This window comes from Hirundo rustica, chromosome 2 (assembly GCF_015227805.2).
Source record: "Hirundo rustica isolate bHirRus1 chromosome 2, bHirRus1.pri.v3, whole genome shotgun sequence".
NCBI lineage: Eukaryota > Metazoa > Chordata > Aves > Passeriformes > Hirundinidae > Hirundo > Hirundo rustica.
The window spans coordinates 30,251,734-30,271,596 of record NC_053451.1 but is presented as its reverse complement, the minus strand read 5'-3'; the positions used below and the strand labels follow the sequence as shown (position 1 = coordinate 30,271,596).

The 19,863-nt window shown below is 44.9% G+C and overlaps 1 protein-coding gene across 8 annotated transcripts in view; it reads left to right on the top strand.

Annotated features, from left to right (window-relative positions):
- The first annotated feature begins 1,307 nt into the window (after window positions 1-1,307).
- The window catches only part of FOXJ2 (forkhead box J2), a 31,163-nt gene continuing 12,607 nt past the window's right edge, over window positions 1,308-19,863 (top strand). The window contains exons 1-2 of one of the 8 annotated variants that reach the window (XM_040055195.2): window positions 1,309-1,557; window positions 6,355-6,479. The gene's annotated coding sequence lies outside the window, so the exon portion shown is untranslated. Of the gene's footprint in view, window positions 1,558-5,146; window positions 5,166-5,292; window positions 6,480-19,863 lie in introns of those variants that run through there. The other 7 variants (XM_040055197.2, XM_040055193.2, XM_040055194.2 and 4 more) reach the window with 7 other exon arrangements.

The following is a 19,863-nucleotide window of genomic DNA, read 5'->3' as shown; positions in this document are numbered from 1 at the left end:
CTCCTCAGGCAGGGAATGTCTGAAAGACAACACGCCTCACCACTGGGAGCCCGAGTGCAGTGTGTGGGAAAGAGACACCCTTCACCCTGAGAATTCTGTCCTACCCGCTGTGCGAGTGCCTACATTAAATTTAAAGGCTTCCAGGACGAGAGGACATAGTCACAAGATGTGCCAGGGGAAGTTTAGGTTGGCGAATTCAGGCTGGAGGAATTATTTCACCAAAAGGGTGATTAAACATTAAAATGGGCATCCCTTGGTGGTGGTGGAGTCACCATGCCCGGAGGCGTGTAAAGAACACTGGACGCGGCACTCAGTGGTGTTCATTGCCACGGCGGTGTTCGGTCACAGGACGGACTCGGAGGTGTCGGAGGTCTTTTCCACCATCACTGACTCCGTGACTCCACCCGCAGCCAGAGAAGCGCGCAGGACGCTGCCGTCACACACAACAGGGACCCGGCGCGGGGCGCTGCCCCACACACACACAACATGGACCCCCCGCTGCCATTTTGCGGGCGCCGCTCCCCACGTGCCCCGGACACGGGGGGACGGCCCCGCCCGCGCCCTGACGTCACGCAGGGCGCATGCGCCGAGAGGCGGCGGTGGGGGGGGGCGCCACGGCCCGAGGCCGCGGGGCGGGTCAGCCGGAAGCCGCCGGGCCCCGCGCAGGAAGTGGCCCCGCGCGCACGCCGCCACCAGCGGCCCCCGGCTGCGACCGCCCGCGCGGCCCTTTGTGACTCATGTGACTGACGCGCGCTGCGATGACCAATGGCAGCGGCTCCTCCCTCGCCCTCCTGGCCCCGCCTCCTCTCGGGCCTCACGGCCAATCGGGAGAGCAAGTTCGCCTCCGTCGCCATCTCCTCCTTGATGGATAGGTGCGAAAGCCAGTGAGATTGCTAGCCCCGCCCCCGCCCCGCCAATGGGCGCCGCGCAATGCGGCGCTCGCGGGCCGGGGGCAGCCAGGGAGGGCCTGGCCGGACGCCCCCGCTCCGGCGCAGTCGGCGCCGCCGCCGGCCGCGCTCCTGCGCCGGGGGCAGCCTCCCGTCACTCCCCGCCCTCCCCGCCGCCACCGTGAGGGGCTCCGGCAGCCCCCGGCCCCGGGCGGCCCCGCCGCCCGCCACACGTTCCTTGGCTGGATGCGACACGGGGCGGGGAGGAGCCGCCCGGCCGCTGCGTGCGGGGGCTCTGCGCGCTCTTAAGGTGGCCCGAGAGCCCGACCGGAGCGGGACGGGGGTAGCCGGGGGTGTCCCCGGTGGGGCGGAGGAGGGGCGCGGCAGCGGCGGCGGGAGCTGCCTGGTGTGAGGGCGGCGTGTGGGGGCGGCTGCTGGAGAATTCCCGCTTGTCCGCCAGGGTGAGGGAGCCGGGTGGAGGTTTGTACCGGGAGATAAGAGCCTGTCACATGAGGATTCCTGCAGCAGAGACGGGGAGCGGCGGCTGGAGACAGCGTGTGCCTTCCCGTGTGTCCGAGGCTGGGCCAGCAAACACGTCCCTCGACGATTGTCCAACCTTTGAAACTTTGGAGCTCCCGGCAGGTGCGGTTGGCACTGGTGGAGATATCAGGTACACTGGCTTTCTTGTAGTTAGGATCCTAAACGTGTAATTGGAGCGCTGAGTTTTAAACCACCAGTTTTGGCTTCTTGATTGTGTAAGATGCATCATTACACGCATAGGTATGTAATTTACATAGATTATACCAAGAAATTATTCAAGATATACGACGTGAGTAACCAGTAAATTTTTACATACGTATCTACAGAATCACTGAATTGGCGAGGTGACAAAAGACCTCTGAGAATATCGAGTCGAACCTTTGACTGAACAGCACCATAGCAACTAGACCATGACACTGAGTGCCACATCCCGTCTTTCCTTAAACGCTTCCAGGGACATTGGCTGCACCACCTCCCTGGGCAGCCCATTCCAAATAATCACCTGTGAATCGCCAATTTTCTCTGAAGAAATTCCTCCTGAAGCCCAGCCTAAACCTCCTCTGACACAGCACGAGGCTATGTCCTCCTGTCCTGTCACTTGTTGCCTGGGAGAAGAGGCCGACCCCCACTTGGCTGCCCCCTCCTTTCAGGTGGTTGTAGATTGAGAGGGTTACCTCTGAGCCTCTTCTGCAGGCTAAACAACCTCTGCTCCCTCAGTAGTTCTTGTACTTGTGTGCAAGTACATAAAGATTTTCCTGGCTAAGAAAAGGTTTTTTAAAAAAACCCAAGCCAAACACCAAACACTGACCAGGGAGAAAAACATGTTAGGACAACTGCATGGTACACAGGATTGCTGAGATGCCTGTTTATTACTGGGAAATGGAAGGAACAGCCCTTCAGCCAGGATGTGGAAGAGAATTCCTTCCCAAATACTGAGACTCTCAGTGTCCCAACTGCCAAAAACCAAAGGCACCTCCTACACCTTCCTGGATGTGAGAAGCCCCAACTGCCCGCTATCCATCTGTCAAAATTTATAGATCTCCTTAGACAAATATTAACAATTCAGTCATGCACAAAGCCTGTGGCATATTGGAAAAAAAAATGGAAGAAGGATAAAATACATTGAATGTAATGTAAAAATAAGCTATGTGGTGACTAGTTTACTCTTTTTCCCCATGTCTCCATCTGCTCTCCTCTGTTTTCTACTTAGCTTTGAAAGGCTTTGGGATGTGTCTTTGTTCTCTGAATGCTCAATATGATGACGGATCACGATACATTTATCTTTATGCATTTCTGCCACACTGATCCTTTGCCCTGCCTCCCTAGGGCACTTTTTGTCTTGGATGGTAATTTTTGCATTTACATTCTTACAAGCAGTGGAGCAAGTTAGTTACATCATACCTTTTAACTGTCTATAAAAAGCAGGCAGTACTTCAGATATTCATTTGGGGAGAGGATCCTGAAAACCAAAAGGAAAAATAAGTAGGGAGCATACATCGGATGCCTGGCACACGTCGAGTCCAACCACAGCTTTTTAACACCTCTGCAGTTGGCTACAGATCAAACGACTTGCAGATACCACCCGTCTGCCTCCCAGCACAGTGATGCTCTTGCCTTGTCTCTCATTAAAGAGAAGTCTGAGTACTGTATGGACACAAATCCTAGCTAGAGGGAGACTGGGGAACTTGGACTGGGAGTAACAGACACACCCAAAGACCACCTAGCCCAAACAGAAGTCAAAAGAGAGGTGGAAGAATAAGGGAACTGAAGCACACAGGACTTGAATGAGACTGGGAGAGAAGACACAGTGGGCCCGAACTCTGCTGTGGAGGTGGGAGGGAAGGAGATGGTTATTGGCCCTTGGTAATGATCAAGAACATCATAATGGGAATCTGTTGTGAGATAATGCAAATAATATGGGGAAAAAGGCAGGAAACCCTTCTTGACAGAACAGGTAGTGGCATAGGGAGGAAAGCTGTGACTAGAGCTGCTGGCATAGGTGCAGAAGAAAGGGATAGTGTGGGAGAAGGAGGACCCAGAGAATCATGAGAGGATGGAGGATGATGACTTGACTTCCTTACATGAAGGTGTGGAACTATGGCACAGGTTTTGACCTGTTGAAGGAATGCAAGGAGTCATTGCAAGTGCAGTGATAAACTCAGCCCTTCAAAAGCAGCAAGTCTTAAAACACCCCCTCTACTATCTCGATTTCCATATTACAGTTTCCAGAAGGGGAAAAAAAAAAAAAATCTCAGAAAATGCCATTTCCTCCCAGTCTGTGTGCTGTCCTCTACTTCAAGCCTTACAGCAGTGCTACCATTTGGAAGAATGCAGATGTGAAACCACACACAAAAAGATGAGATGATCAAATATAGGGCGACTTTCAGCTAACTTGGATAGGGGCCCCAGGGGGGCTGTTTCGGTCGTGCTTTTCAGATTGACACATCGAAATGATCTGCCTACGACACTGGCTGCAGGTGTATGGGATGCCAGGCAGCGCCTGCTCCTCCTCACACACACATATTTTAGAGTATTCTTATTTAGCATGCTTTACCGCACAGTCCCCTTCAATGTTATAATGTACTACTGCCTTGGTCTGCATCCCTGAGACGCATCAACAGGAGACTCCTCGTTTTTGGCCAGCTGGGTGGAAGCAGGACAGCACTGTGAGAGTCACAGAATGAGTTAGGGTGGAAGAGACCACAGTGGGTCATCTGGTCCAGCCTCCTTTTTTAGCAGGGTCCTCCCAGAGCACATTGTGCAGGATTGTGTCCACATGGTTCTTGAGTATCTCCAGTGAGGGAGACTCCACAACCTCTCTGGGCAGCCTGTTCCAGTTGACAGTCTGTACAGTGCAGTTTACCTGCACAGTGAAGAAGTTCTATCCCGTGTTCAGGTGGAACTTCCTGTACATCCGTTTCTGCCTTTTCATCCTAGAGGTTGGCACCACTGAGAAAAGCCTTGTTGCATCTTCTCGGGACTCCCACTTTGGATATTTATACACATTAACGAGGTGAATTTAAACGGGGTTTCCTACATGGTTCCAGCTGCCTGTAACACACAGGAGAGATAGCAATGAGACTTTTAAGAGGGTTGTGGTAGAAACACCTTTTAAGATCTGGTGATGTCTCTGCATCTGCATTAAGTTGTGGACACACGCAAGGCTTGAGGGTAGATTACTAGGGACGGAGAGCTGCATTGTTTTGGGGTGGGAGTTGACTCGGAGCACTCAGGGCTGAAGCAGGGCACCACCGCTGCCTGGCCGGTGTGAGCAGGGCGGGTCAGCCAGGGCGCAGACCCCGACCCAGGGTGGCCACTTGTGAGCCCCCGTGCCGGGGCTGTGACCGGCAGTGGCAGGCCCCGCTACGAGCGACGAAAGGCAGCGGCCTGGGGGCGAGGGCCCCACGGCCACCTGGGCGGTGAACCGAGCCCCCGGGCAGCTCCTCCCCTCCGCTTGGCAGAGCGGGCGGGCAGCCGCAGCTCCCCCGGCCCGGCGCCTCCTTAACCCGGGGAGGCGGGGGCGGCCGCTGCCGGGGGGAGCCGGGGGAGGCGGAGCGGCGGCCGGGGAGGAGCCGCGGCCTGCAGTGGAGCCGCAGCCCGGAGCAGCAGCCGCGGGAGCGGCGGGGCCTGGAGAGAGTCAGCGCCGCCCGGGCCGGGTCCCCCGCACCGGAGCCCGGGGAGCCCCCCGGGGACGAAGCCGCGGCCCGGCGGAAGGCGGCGGAGGCGCCGCGCAGCCCCGTGAGCCGCCGCGGCCTCCCGTGGTAGCCGAGCCCGGGCAGGAGGAGCTGGGGCCTGGGGGGAAGCCAGAGACAGCGGCCGGGGTGGGGGGACACCCCCTTAGCCTGCCGGGGTGGGGGAGAGACCCTGCCCGCCCCCCCCCGCCCCGTCCGCAGCCCCTTTAGGCAGCCCCGCGACCGGTGTTGGGACACCCCGGCGGCCCCCTCTGCCAGGCCCCTTCCCCGCAGCTGGTGAGGGAGCTTAACACTTGCCCCCTTCCCCACTAACGAGCCAAGGGTGTGCCGTGGCCCCCGGTACCCGGCGCTAGTAACTATCTAGAAGCAGGGCTGCTCTTCCTCGCTGTGGAACAGAGCCTTCTGGAGCTCCTTCGATACTTGTTAAGGGGAGAGGTGTCCTCAGACCCCAGTTCCTGAGGATTGTGAGACTAACCTTTACTGCCTACTCCCTCCTGCTGCTGAGGAAAATCTCTCAAGGAGAGCAGACAGCCCTTCCCCAGACCAGGTAGTAGCGGGAGTCTTTACAGGAGAAATCCCGTATGCCCAGGAGAGGCAGTTCCCAAGACAGAAATAAGCAGGAGCTCCAGATACTTACCTAGTAATTTTAATTATTTACATCTACTCAGCAGGCTATAGAACAAAACAAGGGAGAGAAAGCAGAGAGAGATTTAGCTACTCTTTCCTTTTCCAGTTGCTGTTAACTGGAGATAAAGGTAATTTCCAGTTCCAGTACTGATCTCATCCTCTTTCATCCCAAGGAATCCCTCATCCCCTAATCCCAAGAGGGTTTTCTTCAAATACCCCGTGCAAGGAGAGAAGACACACCTCCTAGTTACAGGGAGAGGAAAAGGCAGATTTCACTGATAACATCCACAGAGATAGCAAGAATTGTTTTAGAGAAAGATTCCCGCCGCACCCCCCCCCCCCCCCCAGGCAAGGTGTACCTAGAGAAAAGAGATTTCTAGGTAGGCAGATTGGGGAGATTTGATTTCTGAAATAATCTGACCGTCGGTGAAAAACCTGTTTCCCAGGGGAACACCCCTTTAGTAGTTAGCTACCAAAAGAGAGAGAGGATCTCCATACTGGGATAAAACCAGCAGTTTTAGGGGACTGACAATTCCAAGCAGATTGTTTTAATACTCAAGATCCTGATTTCATCCACAATCCTTTCGCCCTTGAAATATTTTTTGAAGAAGCCATTGGAATAGCTGACAGCAACGGTCTGAGTATGGGTCTCAGAGAAGGAGTGTGAAGGGCAGCACCCCAGCAACCAGCACTGAAGATAATCCACCTCCCTCCAGAAAATCTTCCAGACAGAGTGAGTGACCACATTATATCACCCCTCTATTCCTAGCTGTCCTCTCTTGCCTTCTGTCCTTGTTTTCTGTGTCTCTTCTTCTCTCACTGTATCTGTTTGCTTTTAATCTTTTAGCTCTTTCTGTTTCTGAACCTCTCCCCACCTTATTTTTCTGTGTGCCTTTCTCAATCATTTAGCTCCCTTATATGCTATATGGAATTGACCTGATTCTTTCCCTCACTATTTTAGCTTATGTGAGACCTTAGCCCTATTTAATTGTAAGAATCCTCTCTGTCCTTTCCCTTCTACTTTCTTTCCCTGGTTTGTTCATCCTAGACTCAGCTTTAATCATCACTGGTGTAAAATAATTTCTGTCGTTTTCAGGGGTCATTGAGAATGATAATAGTGGCTAAAAAAAAAAAAAAAAAAAAAAAAGATTTGTGGGGACAGGAGCCGTGATTTGTAGTGCCAATGTCCAAGGATGCACCCGTGGGGTGGAGTGTCAGTTCTCCGTGTGGGTCCTACTATGCTTGTAACTGGGGGAATAAAATCATTGTGCGGTGCAGACCTCGCCGTGCTTGGGGTCTGAACCTACGGATCCCCATGCAGATACTCTGACATGTGTGTCCTAATGTACCTGAGGTACTGTGGGATGAATTCTCGAAAGAGTGCCCTTGAGACCGGGTCCTGTGGTGCTCTGGGGCCTGGGAATGAAAGCTGTGGCAGTGCTGGTGGAACCTGCTCTGAAAGCCAAAAGAAGCCATTCGGTTGCCACCAGTCTTCATCTGCGTTTTATGCTGTGTTCGGGGGCTAGGATTGTGAATCCTAGTGCTGGTGCTGCGTGAGCCAAGCTGCTGCTTTTTGTAAATGAGGCAGTTAATTCCCAGTCACAAATGAGTATTCTGACACCAACACAGTGATTTCCTGAGAAATCAAGTCTGAGGGAGACTTAATCTCAAATACAGCCAAAACAGATGCCAGCAGCAGAAGAATCTTGGATATCTCACCTGAGATATTACTGGTTTTAGTGAGATAGCAGTGAGGAAATCCAAGATCAGAGGGCCAGGACAGGGAGCCCTCTTGGAGAGCAATGGTTAAACAGGGAGTCCCTGAAGAAGGAACTCCTCAGTGTAATGTGCTTGCAAGATCAGACAAAAGATGCCAAAGTGATTCCCCATTTTGGTTGAGAATTTTGTTAGTTATGCATTGCTTCGGAAGGTGGCTCTTTCTGAGGGAAGGCTGAAACACCAAGCATACATATGTTCTGGGGGTACTGTTAGATGCCCTCCTACCTGTTGCCCTATAGTTATGCAATCAGCCTGTTTTGAGTAGAGCTGTGTTATCTAGCACCAGGGGAGAGATAACTGAGGGATTTTGGCCTTTGTACATTCAAGGGGATAAACTGACTTTTCATGCTCCTGAGGTTAATTTACCTCACGCTGCCCCCTTCCTCACAGTAATGACTTGACATTTTTCAAGTGTTTTTGCCTCTGATGGATGCCAGGGCACTTGACAAAATATGTATACCACCCTTAACAAAATTCTGCTCTTCCATAACAATTACCTTTCTGCGTATGAAACATTTTATTTTTCTTCCATTAATGATAAAGATTCTGTATTTGCTGCCTGAGCTTTAAATGTTTATTACAGACATAAAAGGCTGGAAGTGGTGTGCTACAGACTCATTGTTATTTATTTGTTAATTGCTGACAAGGCATTCAGTACCGACTTGGACACCAAATTAAGACAGTCTCTGCTCTAAAGATCTCATAATCTAAAACACAGCTGTATGAAAGCTGAGACATACTCATAAATTTTAGGGAATAATTTTTCGAGAGCACAGCTCTTCAGTGTGATCATGGTGTTCACATCAAATGTTTATCACAGGTGAAAATGCAGCTTCCTCTGAGGTGGAATACTGCAGCTGCTCTGCACCACTTATTTTATACAAAAGTATCTGTACCAGAAAAAGAATATTATTTATCTTCGTGAAAGTGCAGGTACTTTATAGACACATTTAAATGCAAGTGTTATGTCTATAAGAGTTTACATTAAGAATGTTAAACCTGACCACCTACAATTAGGCTTAAAAAACCACATTAATGTACCTAAGTAAATAGCCTAGTTCTTGTAAATGCCCAGGAACACAGAGTTGGCTTCAACAGAAGCAATGAAGTCTTCCACATTTGAGGAAAAAGACACTTAGTTGTGCATATATGGGTTTGTAAATTTAAATTTGGACATTCATGCTTCCAAAAGTTGACTTTTTAAGTTGAAGCAGTCTGATCCTGTCCTATGAGCACTCAGCTCCCATCTGAGAACTGCCAGTGTGGCATTTCTCAGGTCAAGCCCTTAAGCAAAATGAAATGAGACGGTCTAAAGAGTTATGGGAAAAAGATTATGTTGCTGAAAGATCATGAGGTTATAATACTGTTTAAGTATGTGTTCTCTAACTTCTTCAGTTTTATCTTGAAATGTGGTTTTGTAGGCAAGTTTCTAGGATAGAATAAGGAGTCCAAAAAGTTGGAATGAAGGAATGAAACAGTTTGAGGAGTTGGGATCTAAATTTTCAGTCCAAGAGAGGGTCATGACTACTGTAGTTCTGGTTTGGGATTTTTTGCTTTATTATTTTTTCCCCCTCTAAAATACAGCTGAATGTTGGTGTCTCTGAATAAGTTTATTCTTATCACAGGTACAGGATACAGGTCCTAACCCCAAACTTCAGCTGACCTTCATATAGTGGGAGATCCAATCTGCATCCCAGTTTGGATCTTTGGCTCTTTACTTCAAATGTCAGAAAGGGGGTGTGGTTAATGGCAACTGTGATATGGACAGCTGTCCCTCAAGAGCAGGACTGAGCTGATTATCTCATTTTACACAGCTGTCAGACAGGAATTGGATCTCACTCATTAGCAACCAAAAGATGAAAAATGCTTCTGGACTCATTTTTCCATTTGCTTCTCCCAACCTTGGGTAGAGTAGTAACCAGTGATTTTCATGCAGAACGTTCTGTGTGTTGTAGTACTCCATCTGCAGAATCTGTTTCTGAGTGATACTTCAAGACTGAAACTTTGAAGGATACTGGTTTTGGTCTGGGAGGTGGTTTTTGGTCTGATGAGTAGTCCCTAAATTAATGGGCAGCCTAATGTGATAGCTAACATGTTTGAACTCTCCAGTTGTGTTAACTTTGAAGCCTAAAGAAAAGCCTTTAATTTGCTGTATTGTTGGCAGTTGCGCATATTATTTTAGCAAGAATATCCAGTTGATGTGTTCAACCTCCAAATGCTTATTGTCTTTGTAGGAGGCAGGACTGCTATCTGCTATCCGTTCTTCTGGTTTTGTTTCCTTCTTCCTTCTAAGGGATAGATGATGAACATAAAAATATATAACGTATTTATGCCCTCTACTCATGTTTGTCGCTTCTAAAGGCCATCTGTGTATGTATATTACTGAGAGAGAGCAAGCATGCTGCAGTATGTTTTCACAATTAATTAATTGCAAAATATCATCTTAAGTTTGAAGTGCAAATGCAAAATACTGTGAATGTTTCAAAATTTGGAGATCTCAAAGCCAACTTTTAAAACCAATTTAATGTATTTTGTGGTGCTTTGTCAAGATTTGGACTAGATTGTTGTTTTATCCATCTGTCTTTGACCTGTCCAGTCTTCCTATTATAAACCTGATACTTACTTAGGTAGGCAGCGCAGATTTAAAGGGAGACAGCAGATATTTTGGTAGTACCTGACCTTTCCTGAATCCCTGGGCTCCATAGCATCATGTGGCACTCATGTTCCTCTCCTGCACCTTTAAGGCCCAACATATTTCCAGCCTGCCTACCTCTTGACTCGCATTTCCTCCTACACCCACTCCTCCTCTCAGTTGTTCATGCTCTTTGCACCTCTTTTCTCTTGTGGTCACCTTGGTGTTCTGTCCTGTGGTCCTAGAAGCCTAAAATGCTGTTTTTCTCTTCATAAAGCAAGCATCCCTGATCTCTTCACTAGAATTCTTCACTGGCAGGGGTCTTACTGCATCTCACAAGCTCTGGTCCTACTTCCACACCTGCATTTTGACCTGTTCCTGCTTTGCCTTTCATTAGATTATATGCCTGAGGACACACAGGATTTTTTATCTGAGGTTATTTCAAGAAACTTCTTTATCACTGAAAATATCCAGTGATAAAGTGATATCCCCAGTTCTGCTCAGCTGGGTAGTGGCACCTGGTCTCCATAGTTAACTCAGTTCATTCTCCCACTCTCCCTTCTCTTCTGGCCCCTCTACTTCGTCAGAAATAGCTAAATTTTAGTTAGAATGAAAAACCCTTCCATTACATTCTCTGGTTTCCTCTAGCAGTTGAGGATCTTGGTTTTCAGAACTGGGCTGAGCATTTTGTGCAAGGCCCAGTACCTTGTTCCTCATCTTTCTGAGCTGGACAGTTTATTTGATGTGAAATCAAGAACTAAGGGGATGTGTGTTCTTTTTTTGGCCTTTTTTATGTATAAGAGAGACTGAGTAATGAGGGGTAGGGTGAGATGATGAGTGAGAGCTTTTATACCTCGAGGAAAAAAATATTTGCTTTTTTGTTTTTTACCATTAGCAATTCAAATCTTGTTTATGCTCTCTGCTCTATAAAGGCTGTGGCTGATTATAGCAGAAATATGTAATTACTGTTAAAAGTTCAAATCTGAATAATTGGGAAAGAATCTGAACACTTTGTGGTCACAAATTAAAGGAGCAAAGTTTCTGAATTCTCAGTTTCTCCTAAAAAAACTATTGTTAAGTAAAACCAAGACAAATTCTGCCTCCCCATCAGGAACTTGCAGAGAAAAATAAACAAGCTGCTAAAATAATTGTATCTGAAATTCTTTTTATCTCTACCTGAACAAAGCAGACAAGGTTTAAATGTAGAGAACTGGTGTGGGTTTTGGGAGAGCAGTGTTCTCGGCATTTGGTTCTACTATTCCTTTGCTGGCTGACCTTGGGCTGCGTGCTTCTCCACGCATGGCTTCCCATTTATCCTGGAATAGGTTATTGATCCTTTATAAGGATTCCAAAGTATAAGTATGAAAACCACTTTTTAATGGCTGCCTGCTCTTGCTGCTGATTGCCTTAATTATAATGTGATATTGAATTCAAAGCCTCTGTATGCCAGTTTTTGTGGCATTAGGAAACAGTGAAAGCCCCAATACATTTTTGTGTCATTGGACCAGTCACTCCAAAAATGAAAGATTCTGTATGATTGTGTGCAATCTAGGGCTGTTTTGTGAGTTGACTTCAGTATGGATATTCTCGCTCCCTAGAAGCTTCTCCTGAGATCTCTAATGACCTTTTCTTGGCCAGGTCTCAGGGTCTCTATTCCATCTTCATCCTTCTTGGCTTCCCCGCTGTTTTTGACACTTGATCATGCCCACTCTTGAAATCGTGTCCTCCCTTGACTTTTGTGACAGTATTTTCCAGGTTTCCCTCCTAACCATTCGAGTCATTCATTCAGTAGCCTCACTAAGCTATTTACCTCCCTCTTCTTCTTTTTTTTTTTTTTTTTTTTTTTGATAAGTTAGACACAATGACCCACTTCTAGTATCCTCTCTTTGCTTTTCTTTACCTCCTTCACGCTAAAGATATTAAATTATGCAACTTTGCATACTACCTTCACATATTTTTGAAATTAATTGCTTCAAGTTTAAGACCCCTGAGGCCAATATGGAACTCGAGAAAGCTCCTTTGAGATTTGCTTTTGTTTCCTGCTTTCCTCTGCTCCAACTTCCATAGTTGGGCCTATAACATGTTCTTGCTCTAAACATTCAGCGTAGGACTTGTCTTCCTGTTCATGGCCTGAATCTTTTGCTGCTTCTCTCAGAGTCTCTTTGAGTAACCTTTATGCTTCCTCCTTCATTTACCATCTCTGTTACTGCGAGCTGTTGTTGCTGGCCTCTGACAACCGCGTTACCTTCTCTTGTTAGCAGCGCTGTTGCTGAAGCTGTCCTCCTGGCATGTTTTCTCAACACATTGCCATCTCCTCCTTGACAAGCCTGTGCTTTGGCTATCATCCACCACATAAGGTTCCAGCTTGTTGTGCTCACTCTAAGGGGCCTTCACATTTTTGTTTCTCCCCTATCTTTCTTTGTCCCTTACTGCATTGTCCTTTGCTCTGTCAGCAGCACAAGCACGACATTGTGCTTTTCCGTTTTTTGCATGAACATCTCTTCGCATTCTTCCTCAGCTGACTCATACCTTGATACACACAGGAATATTGCCAGCCAATAGAGGCCAGACATACTGGAAAGCACTTATTTCATAGAACCCTAGAGTCACTAAGGTTGGAAAAGGCCTCTAAGATCATTGTCCCACTGTTAATTGCGTATTTGCAGTTAGCTCTTTTCAAATATGCAAATAGCCATTATTTGCATTTTTGAAAATTATTCAAAGGTCTAACTGATACTCAAATGTAGTCATCTTACTGTATGTACTCCACTCTCCTTGGCTCCTTTTGTGAAGAAGGATGGTTGCAAAAGAAATAAAGATTGTCATAAGCAAAGACACAACATCTTAGAGTCTGGAATGTTCAAGGTTAGAGAAGAATAATATTTACTTGCAGATGCAAGGTGACAACTGTGGCGAGCATGTGTGTGCAACTTCTTTCAGTGCCTGTAAGGAGATAAACAGAAAATTTAGTTTCAGGATGATACACAAAATGGAGCATTTTGTGAGTAGGATGCAGAAAGCCAAGCAGCAGTACTAGTGTTTTAAGCAAGGAGAAACCATTAATGGGTGTGTGTTCTGTGTCAGTGTGGTTCTGAATCCTCTTTGACCTTCAAGCACGGTACAAATCTTTTCGAGTTGTGAGCCAGGCCAGGGTTTGTCAGGTGTTTTGTCTGCTGGAAGAGAGTTCTGTCAGTTTGAGAGCAGCTAACAGAATAGTAAAAAGGAATTATGTTAAAACAGTGGTTGAGACTTAATTTATGAGCCTCACGCAGTATTATTTGATTCTTCTGATCGTTCTCCAACCTCAATTTCAGCTGTGCATTGCTCTCAGACTCCTCTTGAACAGGCTTCTCTGCAGTGCTTTGGTAATCTCAACCCTGGGAGCATGTGCTCTATGTACATTTTGGACACGTGGTGTACAGCTAATCTGCACTTGATACTGATTTCCTTTTTTCCTATGAATTCAGTACAGAGTTCTTGCTACTGCTTGATACCTGTTTCCACAAATGGGTTGTGGTTTGTTTCAGCAACTATTGCAGAGTTCATATTGACTAATCTGTTTTCAGTGGTTCAGCCTTTGCTGAACAAGTTCTGGCCACTTGCAGTCAGATTTTCCCTGTATGTGGCTGACATTCCTTTCTCTACCATAGAAGCTTTTCATTGTTGCTGTTATTAAAATGCAAGGCTAACAGTAATTTTTCACCAAGAGACCCATTTTTTAATGTGAATAAGAATACAGTTTTCGTTTATAAGCACGTTAACCTGGTTTTCTCTGTGTGTCTTTGCAATGTTGTGTAGATCTTCTGAGCAAGATAGTTTGCATGCTGATCTACTTCTGATGTTGTCTCTAGTTTCAGAGACAATCTGGGTATTAAATCAGTGTTTGCATATCTTGTGCTGCAGGTTTATTACTGGATGTGACTCTGATAGGCAGGTAAAATTGAAATCCTTCAGCTTGGGGGCTCTCATAGGGTTAGGGGAAATACCTGCTCTTACATATTGTTTCTCTACCACAGACTTCCCAGTTTCCAAGGGAAAATTTCATTTCAGATATGTGCTCATAAATTTGACTTATTCCGAAGCCATTTCCCTATACCTTTCTCAGTGTAAGAGTAATTGTTCCGTTAATATTCTTAAAGCAAATGTCAAAGATTTCTCTCCTGCCTTGGCATATGCCTGGAATTACAGCTCCTACTTCCAACGGTGAAATATTGCGTAGTGGTAGTGAGTGTGGAGGGATGCTGCAGAGACACTTCTGCTGTGGTGATGTATTTTCATTGCATTTCTTCAAAGTGCTTGGTTTACTTTTTACTTCAGATCTGTTATTGGGAGGGTTGTCATGGGACATTTGGCTTATTATTAGAATAAATCTTTTCTAGTAGTCTTATTACAAAGGAAATAATTTCCAGCTCAAAAGTATTTTATGTATACCAGTACTCTCAGTATCATTTACTTTTTCTTTTGACAGATGTTACATATTCCCCACTTTACCTTACACAGCATCATAAATAAACAAACTGGTCCTAACTTTGAACACGTATTTTCAGACTGTCTAAGGGGTGTCTGCAATATGTGTGTAGTACTTCTCAATGCGTTTTGGTTTTTTTCCTGTATGTTTATATAGCAGACAACAAAAATATTTGATTAGTTGGTCTTATTAAAATCTGGCAAGGCCCTAGCTATGCTCAATCCTAGCCTGTTATGCCCATAAAGATACTGCCTCCCTTGACATGAGCATATTTCAGACTTTGGCTATAATGCCATCTGTTGATAAGTTTAAACAAGCAGGTCAGGTTTTGTAAACTGTACCATTTGTCAGTTTCAAACAAAGCTAGGATATAATTGCCTTTGGAATTGAATCCTGATGCACTTCCAACATGAGGGTTTGGGTGACTTTATAGTTCTCACAAGACTTCATGCTTCATTAGTACCAAAAATGCCTGCACAGTTGGTGCCATTCATTTACTAAATTCAAAAATACAAATTTATAGCCTGCTTGTGCACCTTTCACAAAATGGAGGGAATCTAAAGGTCCTATGATAAATGTGCTATCATGGTATTCAGTCTGTAATGACAGTGAAAACAAATTTGTTTTCTTTTTATTTTTCTTTGAGACCTAATACGAACCTTATTTTGTTGAGATTTCTATTTATTAAGGGAAAATCATATCCGTATAACAGTTTAATTATAACAAAACAATTAGTCCAGTGATATATATTAAGCTATACATGATCTAAAAGTTTCCGTCTTCCTCTGACTGGTAATTTTCAGCATCATCTCCATGTTCTGTGTAATTTTGAGCACATTACCATAATCAGAGTATTCCATGAAATTCCTGAAGCATTCAGAGCCATATTCACTCTGTTCCATGAAACAGCACTGAGCATTCAGAGCCATGCTGTCTTGCACACGCAGTAGTTTTGAGCTGGGCTGTGGAGTCAGACCCTGGCGTGTGGACAGGCGTGCACTGTGACAGTTCATACTCACACCGTGTGCTCTTAGGTGACAGTAGCTTCCTTTGCTTGGATCCTTTTTCTCTTCGTGGCTTGTGACTAGTGAGAACCATGTGCCTCCTGTTACCACATGTGCAAGCCTGTAGTTAATTGGGAAAACAATTTTTGGCTTGTTCTGCCGCTCCCTAAAAAGGGAAGCATGGTTCTAGGGTACGAGAATTTCTCTTCCTTCCTTGCCCCAGGGATGGGTTTTCTTCCTTTCGTATGGCACTGCAGACAGAAGGGTGCTGTCAAACTGCAGTGCCTTTCTTTTGTCACTAACATGACACCTATTATTCTTTCCAGGTTAAGTTTCTTTTATGAGCAATACCCAGCAGCCTCTCTTCCTTCTTCATTTGATTCCAGAAATACAAACATTTCCTAAAGGCTTCTCACTAGTAGTTACCAAAATGATGGATAGCAATTTCAGTCTGGGTAGATAATCAGTATCCTCTTATTTCTTAACATGAAACAAGTATTTTTGTGAGAATGTTTCCTTAGAGAAGTCAGATTTTTAAGTGTTTTATTCTTACCATCTTAGTTCACGCACCTTCTTTATGAGGAAAAGTACATACCTTAAAATGGCAAATTTCTCTTCCTTGTAGACTCAGAAAAATTGATTATTTTCCCCTTTTTGTATTGGATAAGGACAGAGGGGGTTTTGAGTGTGTAATTTATATGAGTACTTGAGAACTGCCTTTTTTTCACCAGAGTAGAGGCTCCATTTCTTCTTGCATGTGGTATTCTTGTTTTAATTTTACTCCTTACGTTGTGACACTATTTCAGAAAGGTTGCAGTCAAATAGTCCTTTTTTTGCCAGTTTTTTTATTTGCTAAATACCTTAGAGACTAGAGGTATCTCTGAGTATAATAGATGGATATTGTTAGAGCACTGGATCTGTGTTTCAGGCACCTAAATAGAAGTGGTTGTGTATATTCATAGGTGTTCTACAGCAATGTCTGTCATTGTTTGGTCGTCTGTTTTGTGTTTTCTCTCAAAGTTCATGTTGAGAAACTTGAGTCTCCTTTAAATCTTTTTGTCATGGCGTTTCGTTGGATCAGAATACTAGCAAATAAAGCCACATTGAGAGTAAACACAGAAGAATGTCAATGTAGAGGTTTATTCTAGAATAGACATCTTCTGTAGGCAGTGCACAGCACGGTGCCATTCGTATGGCTTCCTACTTCAGTCCTGACTGATTCTGCCTGACCAGCCTTTGAATCCAGCCTTATAGAACGCTTCAGGCTGTAAATGTTTATTAACTGTGCTCAGTGTGACACTTGGAGTGTTGTTCCCCACAATTCATATGTTTTGCTGTCCTGATAGGCAAGTAGCAGTGATCCCGGATAAGATCTGACTGTCTTAGAGTGAGCATTTGCAAAGCAGCAAAGCACAGATTTCTTCAGTGCCGCTGAGGGATGGCTCTTTACTCTCCCATCCACAGAAGCCAGGCTTGCATTTGCAGCAGGAGCTTCCATTTGCTAGTTGCAAAGATTCAGAGTAAGGCAGTAGTTTTCCTGGAAAGCTGTAGGGAAGTATTACTAGTCCCAAGCGAATAAGTGGTTATTAAAAGATATTCAATGCAGGGATTTTCTTGAATAAATTTTTTTAGGAATTGGACAGATTCTTGTCTATTTAACTGGAGTTCGGGATCAGTGCTTGGCTGGACTTTTTGCATCTCTCTGACCTGTCTGACTTGGGATTGTACTGTAACTATTTAGTGCTTGAGAAATGAAGACTCTGCGGTCACCTGCCAGCTGTTGATGGTGGTTTTGACATTGGGTACCCTACCCCTGCTTTTTAAATTCAGCCAAATACATAAACAAATAGCATTTACCTTGTAAAGTGGGAGATTATGACTCCTGGTCTTGGACTTTCTTTTTACTTCTTGAAAATTAATTCTGACTTGCTAACATAGGATTTTTAAAGCACCCTTGATTTCAGTTCAGTGTGTTTATTAGTTATTACTGTTTTTTTCTTTGTTTGAGTTCTCCTAAGAGAAGAGTTCAAAAGATTTGCTAGGCAATAAGCTGGGAAAGGAAAGTTGGAAGAATTATCAGTTGCTCTGGTTTGGCTGCAGTCTTGTTTTATCATACCATTAAGTAGTGTCAAGCTGATGCACCGAACACTTGGGTCAGGTGAATGAGAAATGCGACATAAATTAACAGTAATATTTGCTGCATAGCAAGTATTCTTTTAAATAATTTAGTAGCCAATTACGCTGAATTATTGTTGCCCTGAAAGTGTTCTGGAATTGCCACCTTATCTAATGTTTGACTATGCCTGATTATTACAGATCCCATATTGCCAGCAAACCCAGGAACATGATCAAGTGCAAACTTGGAAACAAAGGTCTTACTCCACTGCTTTGAAATTTCCCACGTGATTGCTGTTTGGTCTGAGTCTTCGCTTTCTGTCCTAAATTACTGTCTTACATAGCGTATATGTTCTTAAAAAGCTGCTGTGTTTTACTGAAAAGTGGCTGTTTCCCTACTGGATGACAAGTGCATATATAGACACAGGGCTTAGTTTGGGTTTTTTAAAAGATTCTTGGATTTTGTTTACTTGTCAAAGATTTTTATAAGCCAAGGAATGAAAATATTAAATTTCTTAGTGTGGGTGTAATCTGACCCAATTCTAATTTTGCTTGTCTCCGTGACAAGTGCATTTTATACAAATGCACAAAAGCTTGTGTATTTGATGATGGGGATGCTGCATATCAGCCTTACGTTTCACTGCATAGCCAATCATCCCAGATGCTCCACTGACATAACCTGGGCAAATGTGAAGCTCTGTGAAAACAAAAGTGCTTTCTTCTGCTTCTTGCATTTCTGCTGTTTCAGATAGGTATCTTAGTCTGCCATAGGCTTTTATAGCCTAATTTCTTGATTTCTGTGCTTATCTTAAAAAAAAAAAAAAAAAAAAAAAAAAAGGAGGGAAAGGAACAGTGAGATTTTTATTTATTTTACTTTTGAGTTGTATTGTTAGTGCAACTGGTATTTCATAATGGTTTAACAAGAAGCAGTAATTTTTTTTTTCTGCTTGCACCATAAAAATTAACATTTATATGAGACACACTTACAAAGTGAAGCATTCAACTTAACATTTAGTTCATGTTTGTTTTCTTCCAGGTGGAATACAACTTTTAATGAGGGCTTTACCTGTGAAGTTACCACGTAAACGTAGCTGTGTTTTGATTATGAGGTGGTCCGTCCACCCCACTGAATAAAATTATACTGTTGGTTTTCCCTTGTATTATTCACGAAGGAATAGTCTAGCTATTTTTTTTTTTTTTTAATTTGTGTAAATTTCAGATGTTTGATACTAGATTGAATCAATCAAAACGGGTTATTCAATAAAGCACAACTTGAGGGGGCTGGATAATGGAAAGCCTTCTGCAGCTTGGAACAATTAGCTGCGCAGCAGGGAGTCCTGCTAAGTGATGGTGTGGCAGATGAGTAGATAGGTGGGTTAGTAGCTGATGGGCTTTTCCTTTGCTCCACAGACATTAAAAATGTTCCCACTTGCCATAGGGGCTGTGGCGCTGCAATTGTACTTCTGACTGTGGGTGCCTAAGAGTGAGTGACTAGGTTTGCTGTGCAATTAGGACGTGTTTCTTGAGGCCAGGACTGTGAAACCACTGCCTGTGGGGGCTGAGGGATGGATTTAGTTGGGGTATTGTGTAGGTGTTTGAGCCCTGAGAGGTGTGGTGAGCACATGCATGGAAATGAAAGGTTTAATGCATATGAATGCGTTGGAGTATGGACTTCATTGCTTTAGTGCTGTGAGAGCCCCGGAGTGCAGAAGTGAAAGGTATAATGCGTATGGGTGTGGGGGAAGAACGGGTGGCTTCGGTGTCAGAATGCTGGGTGCATCTGTCTCTGGATCTGTGCATCCACACTGTGTTATTGTCAAATAGCTATTTTTAGAACAAGTATCTAATTGGTATTCATGCAGATGGGTGTCTCCCTGTCTCATCTGATCCACTCATCTGAGTGATGCACTCAGTGGGAGGTGTCTGCTGACGAATCTTTCCTAAGCAGAGTGTGTTCGTGTCAGTCTCTTCTCTCTTACATGTATGCGAGTGTTTAATTTGCTATACATGCATAAGTGTGTTTGTGTGTTTGGTTTGTATATGCTCCAGCATGCTCAAAGACAGTACCATTTAATCTTCTGAAAGACTAATTTCAGAAATGAAATGTGTAGAGCTTGCA